Source organism: Podarcis gaigeae (assembly GCF_964106915.1).
Source record: "Podarcis gaigeae genome assembly, chromosome: 3".
Taxonomy (NCBI): Eukaryota; Metazoa; Chordata; class Lepidosauria; order Squamata; family Lacertidae; genus Podarcis; species Podarcis gaigeae.
Window position 1 is genome coordinate 118,858,111 of NC_139680.1, and position 13,015 is coordinate 118,871,125.

The 13,015-nt window shown below is 44.0% G+C and overlaps 1 protein-coding gene and 1 long non-coding RNA gene across 5 annotated transcripts in view; one reads left to right on the plus strand and one right to left on the minus strand.

Annotated features, from left to right (window-relative positions):
- The window catches only part of NCOA1 (nuclear receptor coactivator 1), a 288,605-nt gene that overhangs the window by 203,503 nt on the left and 72,087 nt on the right, over positions 1-13,015 (minus strand). For all 4 annotated transcript variants that reach the window (XR_014562729.1, XM_083733007.1, XM_083733011.1 and 1 more), the window contains exon 2: positions 9,257-9,433. The gene's annotated coding sequence lies outside the window, so the exon portion shown is untranslated. The remainder of the gene's footprint in view (positions 1-9,256; positions 9,434-13,015) is intronic.
- The window catches only part of LOC310842195, a 207,500-nt gene that overhangs the window by 145,537 nt on the left and 48,948 nt on the right, over positions 1-13,015 (plus strand). The gene's annotated exons all lie outside the window — the stretch shown is intronic.

Here is a 13,015-nt window from a genome sequence, read left to right on the forward strand (position 1 = left end):
TCCCCTCTTTCTCCCTCTTTTCTTCCTAACCGAACACTGTATGCAACACTAATGCCTCACAACAAATGAAAATGATCTGTAGAAAACACAACTTGAAAAAAGAGACAATGCACGTATTTTTGTAAACTAAGAAATCTTTAATAAAAATATATTGGGGGGAGAGAGAGAGACTGGCTTCCTGGAAGATTATTCTTCCACGCCAGGCTAAGTTTCGGAATTACATTCAATGTTTAAATTTCCTCCAAACCCTCTGCAGCAGTCTGTAATTGGCCACAAAAGTTATACGGCTGTTATTTTATGATTTAATAAATCAAGAGGCTCTTTCCAATAGGAATTCGCTTAATCAAAAAAAAAAGGCCCTCGCTCCACTTTCTTGATTGCTAATGTAATATTTTGTCTTGCTACAAAAGGGACATGCATACAAAACTAGTAATGATTTATGGGCCTCATTTGCTATGCACTTTTGCAAGGAAACATTTTATATCCCCCCCCCCCCAAATAAAGGCACATCCAACCTCAAGCCCAATGGGGCAGTCCTGGAACAACAGTACAGATGCAATTTCCAGCAGCAATTCTTAGTGGCACCTGGCACACATCACCAGCCGCATTTCCCAGTTTACGGCTGATGCTGCAGCCTTGACATATTTATACATTCCTGAACGTTTTCTGGCACAAGGACTGTTTGCCCTGCTAATTTTGTTTTGCTGCTCTCCGCAGCTGTGAACTGATGTTCCTTTAGGAGCAGGGAGGGGGTGAAAAAACCTGGCTTCCCACTTGCCCTTTTCAGGGCAAATGTGAAGAGCTATTTTGTCTTCCTTGAAAAATAAAATCTTTTTAACTATATTCCTACCACATTCAAAGAAAGCAATAGAACTGCTTTATTTTTATTTATTTATTTGGCAGAAAACCTCGTTGTTAAGATCTTAAGCCTCATTGTTAAGATCTTTTAGCTGAAGCAGAGAACTCAGTAGCCACAAACAGGCATGCATATAAGTGGAATGCATATTTTTACCACGCTTTTATTTATTTTTTACCAGTTATTAAAGCAACTTTAAAAAAAATCCCTGTAAATTCCATTTTCCTTCCACATCTTAATAAGGTGATTCCTTTACGACCCCCTTCCAAATTTGGGCAAGAAGGTAATGACAAGAAAGATGCAAAATTATGAATTTTACACAAGGAGAGGAGAGTCGTGATAGACCACTGCAACTCCAAGATTGATTTTTCCACTGCCGAGAATTCTCATGTCTAGGTAACTCTCGGCTGATCAGTTGCGAGTTTGCAATTTCATGCAACACACCTGATTATGCTGATCTGGCGGACTAGCCTGGATTTGAATCTGCAAGCCCAGTTTCAAATCCATGGACCTTATCCACAGCCCCCTTTCTGCCAAAGAGAATTGCAGTGGCCCGTCTTGTCATGTGAGTTGTGAGAGTAACACAAAATAAGCATGAGACAGAGCTCAGTCTCAATGGACATTACAAGTGGCAAAGCACTAGATTCTATCTTCTGCTATCTGACATCCATCTGTCATGCAAAAAAAGGAAAAGAGGTGGGTTTATGCTTTTCATTTGTACTGCAACTCCAGGAAATAGACCTGGAGCTAAGGTACGTGCTTCTCCAAAGGCAAACGGGACTGCACACTTCAGAGGACAGAAACTGCCTCAAAGATTACCCAGACAAGCACCTCCTCCCCCCAGACAGAGATTTCCCTTCCCATGCTTGCTCTCAATTCAGAGAAAAGAACCCACAGGAAAATCTGCATAAAAGCCATTCAGTGAATTAAAACAATGCCCTGAACATTAAGGCTACCAAGAAACAGCTGGACAGAAACTCCTCCAAGCTAGAAGCAATCAAACTTTCCGAGGTTTCAGGGGAAGGGAAGCAAACCATTTAACATTTTTATGGGTGAGGGACTGCAAACTGACAACGCTAGCTTGCCAGCTACCTCCTTTGGGAAAAAGAAGAAGAGGAGGAGGAAACTTAACAAGACTAAACAGTTTTCAATCATGGCGTAAGGAGGGCAGGTCATCAGCATCCATGGATTTTCAGCATCAACCGGTACTCACTGGAACACTGTTCAAACTTCAAGTTAAAATAAAGCCTAAAATGGCTCAAGCCCAACACACCTAAGATGATTGCATCCAGCCATGTATTTTCAATCACAGGTGGCTGCTTGTCCTGAATCTTCTGGATAGGATGGTGGTGGCAGATTATTATTATTATTATTATTATTATTATTAGCATTGCCTCCTCAATCTTATTGCTTGCCCAAGTCCCTTTGAAAAACTACAACCCACAAAACCTGGTGTATTTTTGGATGACCCCTCAACCAAACGTATATATCTGGCTGCTAAGCAGAGGGCATTTTTAATTCTCCTCTATTAAAAATAACAATGCTTTGGATTGAGTACCTATTAAATAATTAGGATAATTACAGTGCCAACACCAGCTGGTGCTATATAAAGGTTCCCATATATCAATGCCATTCCTCAATGCAAGTATATTAAAGGCCTGCCATTAGTATAAAAACCTCGTTAAAGTGTATCTCAAATTTTCATTTTAGTTCTTAGATTGGGGTGGTGAACCTTCAGGCTTTGGGGGCTCCAATTTGGCCAGTGAGAGCATTTCTCCCCCCCCCCATCACACCCGTCAGCTGGGGGGGGGGCTGCTCAGGAATCCTGTCTGGTCCAATCTCTTCAACCTCTGTAAAGTCTCTCTCTTTAAAAAAAGATAATGCAGCAAAAGCAAGGAGACCCTGTTTTCTTCTTTACTGCTGCACAACAGAGCAGTCCCTTTCAGAGCTGCTCTTTGCTTTATGCAGACTCTGGCTCCGACAGGGACTGCTCTGTCATGCAGCTATGAAGAAACAGGGACTCTTTGAAGGAGTCTCCTCACCCACCCGCCTTTAAAAACCACTGGAGCAATCTTTAAGGAGGGGAAGAGTTTGTTGCACAGAGCATTCAGCCCCCACTCAGGTAGGATCACAGGGGGCTGCCTTAAAGCAGCCGCCCTTTGCGCAATTAGCTTCCTGTTGCATGTGCTTTCATGGGCAACCTCCTTCACTGATTGCAACCAGTCTCTGATGACACCCGTTGCTGTCCACCCCTTAATTAGTTGGCATTCCAGGTGCCGCAGCACTTTTGTCTGATGTTGCTGGTTTTAAGATAGCCCCTCGTTTGGAAAGTGTGGGATTAGTTACTTTCAATAAGAATGTTAACAAGTTTCTAGATAAAATAATATATTGAGTTTACAACAGTGTGGTCAACCTGCTTATAATAAAAGATACTGATGTGCTAACCAAGTTTTTTTTTTAGCAGACCTTTAGCGTTACATCTTGCTCATATAATTGAAATTTCAAAATGCATGATCTCATAGTCACTGCAAAACCTTCGCTACAATAAGCTTCCAGATTCTTATATACATATATTTAAAAATCTCTCAGTGCACATTAAATAAAGATCTGCATAATTTCATGAGCACAAGACACAATGCCCACATTTATAATTGAAATCAAATTTCTTTCACTCAGTTCTCATTCACTGAAGACTGAAAGGTTTGTTAATGTGTTAGGTCTCTCTGTCAGATTGCTTAAAAGCCTGGAGTTGTTTCTCCACCCAACCTTGAAGACTTTTCAGTATTTACTGTGAACGAAGCCAAGCAGTCACCTCTGGTTCTTATAAATGTTAACACGAACATGCAGGGAAAGGGGAGACTCTTTTCAAAGCTAACCGAATTATGCTCACCACTGAGCTGAGGACTGTTCCAAGAAGAAAGCATCTCGTTAGCTACCTTACTAAACATCTTAATATTGTCTAAACAAACCTCCCAGCAATTTATTCTGTTCACACTTTGTAGGCAACGAAGCGAAGTGCCTTTTCTTTGCACCCCCTCTCTCCAATCTGAGACACCCAACATATGGCTAAGTGCGAGTGAGCTGCGTGCAGCTCCCGTGTAAAGCACACACACAAAAAACACAAGATGCAGAATCTAAGGAAATGGAGTGATCACTTGGGGGACCAAGTTTCAGTGCCGCTCTCAGATTCTGTCCCCACGGCCTGTGGTCTCTGCACACAGAGTTCTTTCTGCAGGATAAAAAGGGTAAAGGATCCCCTAGTTGTGGCCGACTCTGGGGTTGCGGCGCTCATCTTGCTTTATTGGCCGAGGGAGCCAGTGTACATCTTCCAGGTCATGTGGCCAGCATGACAAAGCCGCTTCTGGCAAACCAGAGCAGTGCACAGAAACACCATTTACCTTCCCGCCAGAGCAGTACCTATTTATCTACTTGCACTTTGACATGCTTTCGAACTGCTAGGCTGGCAGGAGCAGGGACCGAGCAACGGGAGCTCACTCGGTCGCAGGGATTCGAACCGCCGACCTTCTGATCGGCAAGACCTAGGCTCTGTGGTTTAACCCACAGCGCCACCTGCGTCTGCTGCAAATGCAACACTGCACAGCCAGGGGTCAGATCCTGAACCACACTGCCGTGCCCTCATTCCTCCCTTGAGTCAAATCGTGAAAGCCCGAACAGTGCATGTCAAAGCCTAGGATCAGCTTTAATTTTAATTTAATTTATTTGGATTTGCACACTGCCTTTCATTATGCAGATCCAAGTTTGCAATAGAAATGTTTAGACCTTAAAACGAAATGGCCAAATACAAAGCAATAAAAATTACCAAGGCCAGGGCGAGCTAATAATGTTGTTCCCCAGTTGTGGAGGGGGTGGAAGACAGTAGGTGCACCTGCCTCTAGGAAATGAGCTCCTGCCTGAGCAAAAGGGCTGCCACTCTCAAACAAGTTGAGCTTGGCATGCGACTACTTGGCACAGACACTCTGCTCGTGCCTCTTCCTGTTATTCCCTCAACAGCACAATTGATCCTGGGATTAACGGGAGAAACTGTCCACAAGATGACAAATCCTGCAGGCTTGACATACCTCAGGGCAGGCCGTGGCCTGCGGAACACACAAGGAGCGTGCCTGGTCTTAACTGGAGCGCCTCAGCTTTCCAGATCTGCTTCCAGTTCTTCGCCTGGGCAATAAGCCCTTCCAGCAATGATGGGCCCCATTAAACCAGATTGCTTTGCCCTCTGTTTCTTGCATCCGGTTCCTGAGTTTCTGCCCAGCTTCTCACCCCCGATCCAAATTGGCTGAGCCTTTTGAGCCTGCCAAGTCCCTTGCCTGGGATCTGACCTTTCGTCTACCTGTTTTCAAGCCTATTACAGGTGCACCTAGAAAACAGGCAGGAATACCTGGCGGTTAAGTAATGCTAATACGTGCTAGCTTGGGTCTCTTCTAAGGGATGCCGAGATATGGTATCTATGATTAATCACTTTGGTAGTTTTATCCTTGCGTTTTGCTTCATTTCTGCATCCGGCAGCATTTTCCTATGAAGCTGCAGTTTGATACTTGCCTTAGCCAAGGTGAAATAAAATGAACTGCCCCCTTTTCACTATGACAGGGGAGGGGAAAACAGAAAGTAGCTTTCTGGCAGATGGATCAAACTTGGCCCTCCAGCTGTTTTGGGACTACAACTCCCATCATCCCTAGCTAACAGGACCAGTGGTAAGGGATAATGGGAACTGTTATCCCAAAACAGCTGGAGGGTCAGGTTTGGCCATGCCTGCAACATATTAAAGCAGAAGACTGGCCACATGACATTACCAGTTAACAAAGGGGGGTGGGGGTTGCACAATGGGGGTGTCACATTTTACAGCAACCCTGTGTTCATCATCTTGCCAACTTATTCCCATAAGTACAGGGACATCCAACTCCCAACATCTACTCGGGGGGGGGGGGGAGAAAGAACTGGCAGTGGGGGGAGAACTGGGGGGAAGGGCTTCGCAAAATTGTTGAGCTTTTCTTTTCTTTTTTTAGAGGGGGGCTTCCCAAAGTTGTTAATAAGTTGATAAGTGTGCAGACAACAATGGAACACACACTAAACGCAACACAGAAAACAACAAGAGGGGAGAGGGGCGGATACATGATTGTAAACAACATGAGCTATAAGGATCCTGCGATTGATCACGATCATCCGGACGCCGACCTGTCAATCACGGCTGACCAGTTGGACACCCCTAGAGTTATAACCAAACCTATCCCAGCCCATTTCAAGCAAGCTAATGCTATCCTGGTAGGAAGTGGGGGTTGAGGGTAAACTCAAACCTTTTGCCAAAGACATTATACTATTGAGGTACTAAAACTCGGGGTGATGATAACAGAAGCCTGAAATTCCTTTACATCCAAACAACATAATTTACATATTATACAGGAACTAAGCTACATCTGGTGAACATGTGGCACTAACACAAAAGACCGCCATTAGAAACCTTTTATTACATTTATTTTCCCAAATTGTTTATTGTTTTAAATGCTTTTCATCCCACCTTTCTTAAAATGTAAGCAGTAAGAAAGTTTACAAGTCAAATAAGACAAAAACATGAACTGAACTCATTAACAGCAAACAATAAATATGAACAAATGCCAAGAGGTTTCAAGTCTCCTGCTGTGGGTTTCATAATCTAATGCATCAATAGATTCCAGAATTAATTCCTAAAATGTCTGCCTGGCGGGTGCCTTTGGGAAGAAAATGCATGGATGTGGGGCACAGACCCACAACACAAATTTGCCTAACTGCCACCAGACAAACTCAGAGGGTAGATGGATAGGACCTCACCTGCACAGCATTTTGAGTGCTCCCAGCCACCAAATGAAAAATAAAAATTTTAAAAAAGGGGAAGAGGCAGGAGACACCACTCCTATTCACGGCCCTCCCGTGGTGGTATATTTCTGATGAGTTTTATCACTGAACTAGAGAAGAGTATATAATCATACTCTGCCAAAAGTGGCAAACCATCTTCAGAGATAGGAATACAGTGAGCTTAGGTGGCAAAGAGGCTGACTCGACTGATGTCTGCTATTACTTGTCACAGAAACAGGACAGCCTGGCTTAGCATTCAAATAAGCCACATGGTGAGCTACAGCCTCACATACTCATTGTGACTTTCTCCTCCGCCTCTGCAGCTGAAGGAAGGAGAATAAAAGCGTCAGCGCTCAGCTTTGAAGAAAGTGCAGTTTCTATTATGTTAGAATAAACTACACTTCCCTGAATACTAACTGTGGTTAGCTAAACCAGGATGTGAAACCGTTGCTTGATCCTGGTTTGTGTGAACTAACCACAGTTAGATTAAACCAGTTTTCAGACTTCAACCGCAACAGGAAACAGCAATTTGTTCAAAAGCAAAAGTAAAAACTTTCACTGCCATCTCTTAACACACAAATGGGTGGGGAGGGCATATTAAACAGAGGCTCACCATAGTCCACTGTTTAGCAATACCTCTGACTGTTACCATATTAAGGGCATGTATGTTTAAGAAGATGACTTGCTGAAGCTGCAGAACCGTTTCCATTCTTTCTGTGGGGTTTCTAACAGAAGGAACTGCATCCTCAAAAAACGACATTACTCAAAATTCAGTCAGGTGGAAGATGCAATGGGAACAAAACAGATGTTTTGAAAATTCACTGCCAATTTAGTGACTTACAAGTTGTAGCTTTGGGGGGGGGGTTCATAATTGTAAGGGTCATGGGGTGTGCGGGTTGTTGGGAGAGAGATAGAACTTCTGGTAGGGAAAACATTGTATTCCTTCTAAGGTAGCTTGTCCAACTTTGGTCCCCATCCTGCACTCAGCTCTCACCTGTGGCTTCTAGAAGATATCAGTACGTGACAGCAGCCACACCCTGGGAAACAGCTTTGACTGGCTGGCTAAAGCAGGTGAGGGTAGCTTATGGGTCTCAAAGTTAGAGACTGCATGTGAAGACTGCTTCTAACAGATTGAGAAGTTGAGAACAAGAGTGGGTCCAACAATCAAGAAGGCGGTTTCTGCACATGCTGTGTGGGAAGTGAGGGGCAGATGGGGCTCGTCAACCTGGGAGAAAGAAAACTCTGGCCCTAAACCTCTGCTGCCTTCTGGGATGTCTTCAGGAGAAGAAACGGCTACGGAGTAAACCCTACACAAATCTGGAGTGGGGTCCCTAAGACGCTTGGGTGGCACCTTGTACATCTCCTTCTAGCAACTCCTGCAGCCAAGCTGGTGCCAAATGTATTGCTCTGATTTCCTTTGGACCACATCAGCGAGGTCGAGAGGGGGGTCTTGTCATTTTGGCAGCCCAGGACCTCCGTACACACTGCCCAGGCTTGCACCTGGGAAGGTCACTTTGGGTCTGCTAACACAGAGGTTTGACTTCAACTCCATAGGCGCATTCCATTGTCTCTCAAGACGGACAGATGCCGACAAATCATAAGTGTTGAAAGCAATGATGGAAATACACCCCACTCCCTATCCCCAATAAGCCAGATGTTGATATGGCAGATTAGCAGTCATCATAGGACAGAATAAGTGGGTTTTTCTCTGCTCACTGTCCATCAGGGCCATTCTCAGGCTACATCTTAACAAAAGCTCTTGGGTATGCTTAGCCTGGATAAGAGGAGAAACGTCTAAAGGGCTGTCCCATGGCGCCAACTTGTTTTCTCCAGCTCTGGAGAGTTGGACCCGAACCAATGGCTTCAAGTTACAATAAAAGAGATTACTATTTTTTATTATTATTATTATTATTATTATTATTATTATTATTATTATTATTTAATTTCTATAGCGTCCTATACCCGAAGGTCCAAAGAAACATAAGGAAAAACTTTCTGACAGTATGAGCTGTTCAACAGTGGAATGGACTTCCTTGGAGGGTGGTGGACACTCCTTCCTTGGAGGTTTTTAAGCACAGAATGGATGACCATCTGTCATGGATGCTTTGGTTGGGATTCCTGCATTGCAGGGGGTTGGACTAGATGACCCTCTTGACCCCTTCCAACCCTTCAGTTCTATGATTCCTACAATCAAGCAATTATCCTCCGCTTCTCAAGCCCAATGGCAGCTAGCAATCTGCACTGCCGTTGGGGCAAGGAAGCCATTCTGTTTCCAACATCCACCAAACTGGTGCTTGCGTGCATTAGAGGCGAGTTTGGTAACATCAAGTGCAACATAACAGGGCTCGGTGTTGATAATACACTGAAAACAAATTCACAGAACATGCAGCAAACAATGAAAAAGAAGGATTCCTGCTTTGGGCAGTTCCATCAATTAGTTCCACATTAAGAAAGGCTTCTGTACAAAACTTATCTGACAGGTTTAAACAATTTAAACAGGTTTAAATTTTATTTTATTTAAGGAGTAAGGTATGAAATAATCTGGGAAACATAACTTACCTCTACCTTTCCAGAGGTGGAAGATAATTCATGAGGAAACTAAAATCAGACTCTTCAGTAAACCACATAAGCCGAGTAAAGGAATCTTAGAACTTCTGCAAACAGGTGCATCTATCGTCAATGGGCAGCTGTCAGCTTAAGTCTCCAGTGGAAGGCCTCGGCATCAATTACTGAATTCTGGAGAGGAAAAAAGCAAGTCTTCCAATTAGCTCAACAACCTTGGAGTCGAATTCCAGATTAACCATGTCACAAACGAAAATACTTAATTTCCAGATGGCACTCATTGCACGGATCAAAAGTGTTCCCAGTTCCTGCAATCCAGGCATAGATGCTTCAACCAATCCTGGGGGACATCAGGACTTGTCCCCCCCAAAGTCCCTGTACCTCCACATGCAAAACCAAACCAAAAACCAACCACTAAACTACATGCAGAGGTTATACTACTTCTAAGGAGAGGGGACACTTCAGAAAAGTGCTTTATACCAAACCAGACCACTGATCCATCTAGCTTAATATTGTCTACAATACTGTTCTCCTGCCCTACCTGGAGACACCAATGATTGAATCTGGGCAGTTTGTTTCTGCCTCTTCCTAGCAAAATGTATTATGGAATACATATTGAAAACAAGTCGCAAAAAGCTCTGATTCAGCACCAGTGCTGTACCCATCTGGCTTCCAGCTCATTCCCCATGGAGCAGTAAGGCTGATGTGAGCTTTTCCACCAGCACCCCACTCAAAGACACTACAGTGGTACCTCAGGTTACATATGCTTCAGGTTACAGACTCCGCTAACCCAGAAATAGTGCTTCAGGTTAAGAACTTTGGATGAGAACAGAAATTGTGCTCCGGCGGCACAGCAGCAGTGGGAGGCCCCATAGGCTAAAGTGGTGCTTCAGGTTAAGAACAGATTCAGGTTAAGTACGGACCTCCAGAACGAATTAAGTACTTAACCTGAGGTACCACTGTATATTTGCCAGAGCTACAGAAAGGCACAATCCCCTTTCTCTCCTCATTGCCTTCTAGAACCCTGCTTTGATCAGATTTGCTTTCAAAAGCAATTAAGGCAATTACGTACTTTTAGACCAGTGGAGGACAAATGCTGGCCATTGGCCCAAAGACCAGAACAGCTTCTGAGAAGTATGTAGAATTGATCTCAACTTCTTCTGTTAAGTTACCACCTGAATGAATGTAGGGATAAGTTCAAACTTTTTTTTTTTTTTTAAAGCAGTTTGTCAGGAAGACTCTTGTTTTGCACAGCTGGGATTTACCCAGATGCAGAATTTCCAAGAAGGAAATGCAGGGGTTCCTGCACGTGCTGCTGTTGCATTGCACTTGAATCATGAGGGGCTGAAGCAGGGTCAAGCTTTCTGCTGCGGATTCTGCAAAGACACCTAGCTATGGGCTGGCTCTCTTTCCTTTTGACGTGGAGTCTCGAACTAGTGCTAAAACAGACAAGAGTGGCTGCCTGAACAGTCACTGTCTGTCTGCTGTGTATGCAAAAGATGAAAGTTAGAGGCAGGTGAAGACTTCTTCCTTCCACTCACCGACCAGTTCTTTCTTTTCTTTTCGTTTTTAGTGTTTTCATTGTTCTATATGTTGTAGCAGCAGTTTTCCTGTTTTGCAGTGCCACCTTTCCCAGATAGTAATTTTAATATTCTCAGTGGAGATTTTGTTTTTCTTTAGTGTTTGGTTCAAATTGGAATTTTGTCACTGAGGTTAATGAATGTATTTAAAAATCACGTACTGTTGTATTTTTAATTATTACCGTATTTTTCCCTCTATAACACGCATATTTTTTCTCCTAAAAAGGAAGGGGAAATGTCTGTGCGTGTTATTGAGCAAATGTGTGGTCCCTGGAGCCAAAAAATCAGGCAAAAATCAAATCGCGCTTCACGGAGAAGGGAAACCTGAAAAGAGGAAGCGGCTGCTTTCCTGCATTCTGCCTCAGGGTCTTACTGCCCACCCACCTCTGTTTCCTTGCTGTGTTTGCTGAAACGGAACAAAGAGCAGGGAAAGCCCCTCCCCTCCAGGCAAGCAGAGGGGAAAGCAGAGTGTCCTTCCTTCCTCTCTGTGCTCTGGTGCTGCTGAAAACATGCAGGTGGAGAGAGAGAGAGAGAGAGAGAGAGAGAGAGAGAGAGAGAGAGAGCGCTGGCTGGCTTGGGTGCTTGGGTGGGGGGAAACTTTTGCCTTTCTTTCCTCCCTCCCATTAAATCCCTCTCCTGCATTCTTAGCCAGCTGCTTCTCTGCACACCCCTCTCCTGCTCCTTGTCCCTTCTGTGTTTTTCCTTCCCTCCCCACTTAAAATGTGGTTACAAAGCATGGATCCACATGGATCCTCAGGATCTTTGCATTGGGTCACCCCAAATTCACCATCAGATCACATAGCATGTCCATGGCTACAGCCTGCCCCCCAAAAATCACGCACCCACTGTTGCCTGGGGCTGCAATGGTGCAAAAACGTGGTTACAAAGCATGGATCCACATGGATCCTCAGGATCTTTGCATTGGGTCACCCCAAATTCACCATCAGATCACATAGCATGTCCATGGCTACAGCCTGCACCAAGAAAATCACGCACCCACTGTTGCCTGGGGCTGCAATGGTGCAAAAACGTGGTTACAAAGCATGGATCCACAGGAATTCTCAGGATTTTTGCATTGGGTCACCCCAAATTCACCATCAGATCACATGTCTGTGGCCACAGCATGAAGCACAAAAATGATACATCCACTGTTTCATTCAGAATGTTTTTTCCCTTGTTTTCCTCCTCTACAAACGATGTGCGTGTTATGGTCAGGTGCGTGTTATAGAGCGAAAAATACGGTACTTTAAGTTGCCTACAGGCACTTTGTGTTAGGAGATACAAAAATTTTGACAACAACTGAACCACAAAATAATAAAAAGCAGGTCCAATTCACTGCGGATTGTGTCCAACACCGTGTGAGCTGAGTTCTGCCTGCACAATGGGACTTCCCCCTTTCTCTCCCTGCACATTCCCAAAATTTGCTCCCTGAATCCTCTAAAGGGGAGAGGACGGTTCCACTGTACAAACATAACAGCAGAAATGGAAACAGCCCCAGATTCCCAACCGTCGCGATTTCTGTCCAATTATCAAGAGTTATCAAAATATTTTGCTTTGGGCAGTAGCAATTTCAGAATAAAAATCCTGTAAGAGAAATGAAGTATGTCCAACTGGCGTTCAGCCATCTGCCATATTTATGAAACTTGATATGCTAATTTTATTAAGTGCATGGATAAAAAATTGCACGTTAGCTGCAGCCCACAATATTTATTCAAATCCTTTCTGCTGATCAAATTATCAGAGCTTGCTTTATTTGACCTCAATGCAAATGTGACATTAGCATGGTGGCAGCCAAGCAAACACACTCCCATGTGAGTGTGGCTCCACACAGTTATTGCTACACCAGTAAACGGCAACACTTATGGAATACCCTTTTATCAGTGACACCTTTTTTACAAGAGATGCTGCAAGTTACAGTAGTCCGGAGGCATTCCATGCGAAAGACAAAGTCATAAGGCTCAAAGTTTGCAAAAACAACTGTAGCCGCAAGGAGCCCCAGCCACATGGAAGTCATTTTCAGCCAGCACTGTACCAATCCCACATCTTGAATTGCTCCATGGATTATTTTAGATTCAGAGCACAAAGGTTTCCCCTGTAAGGACTCCTCCAGATGACTCGTTTATTGAGTATTTATTCTGATTTTCTTGCAGGGCAGTTATGCAACAAGGAAGATTCA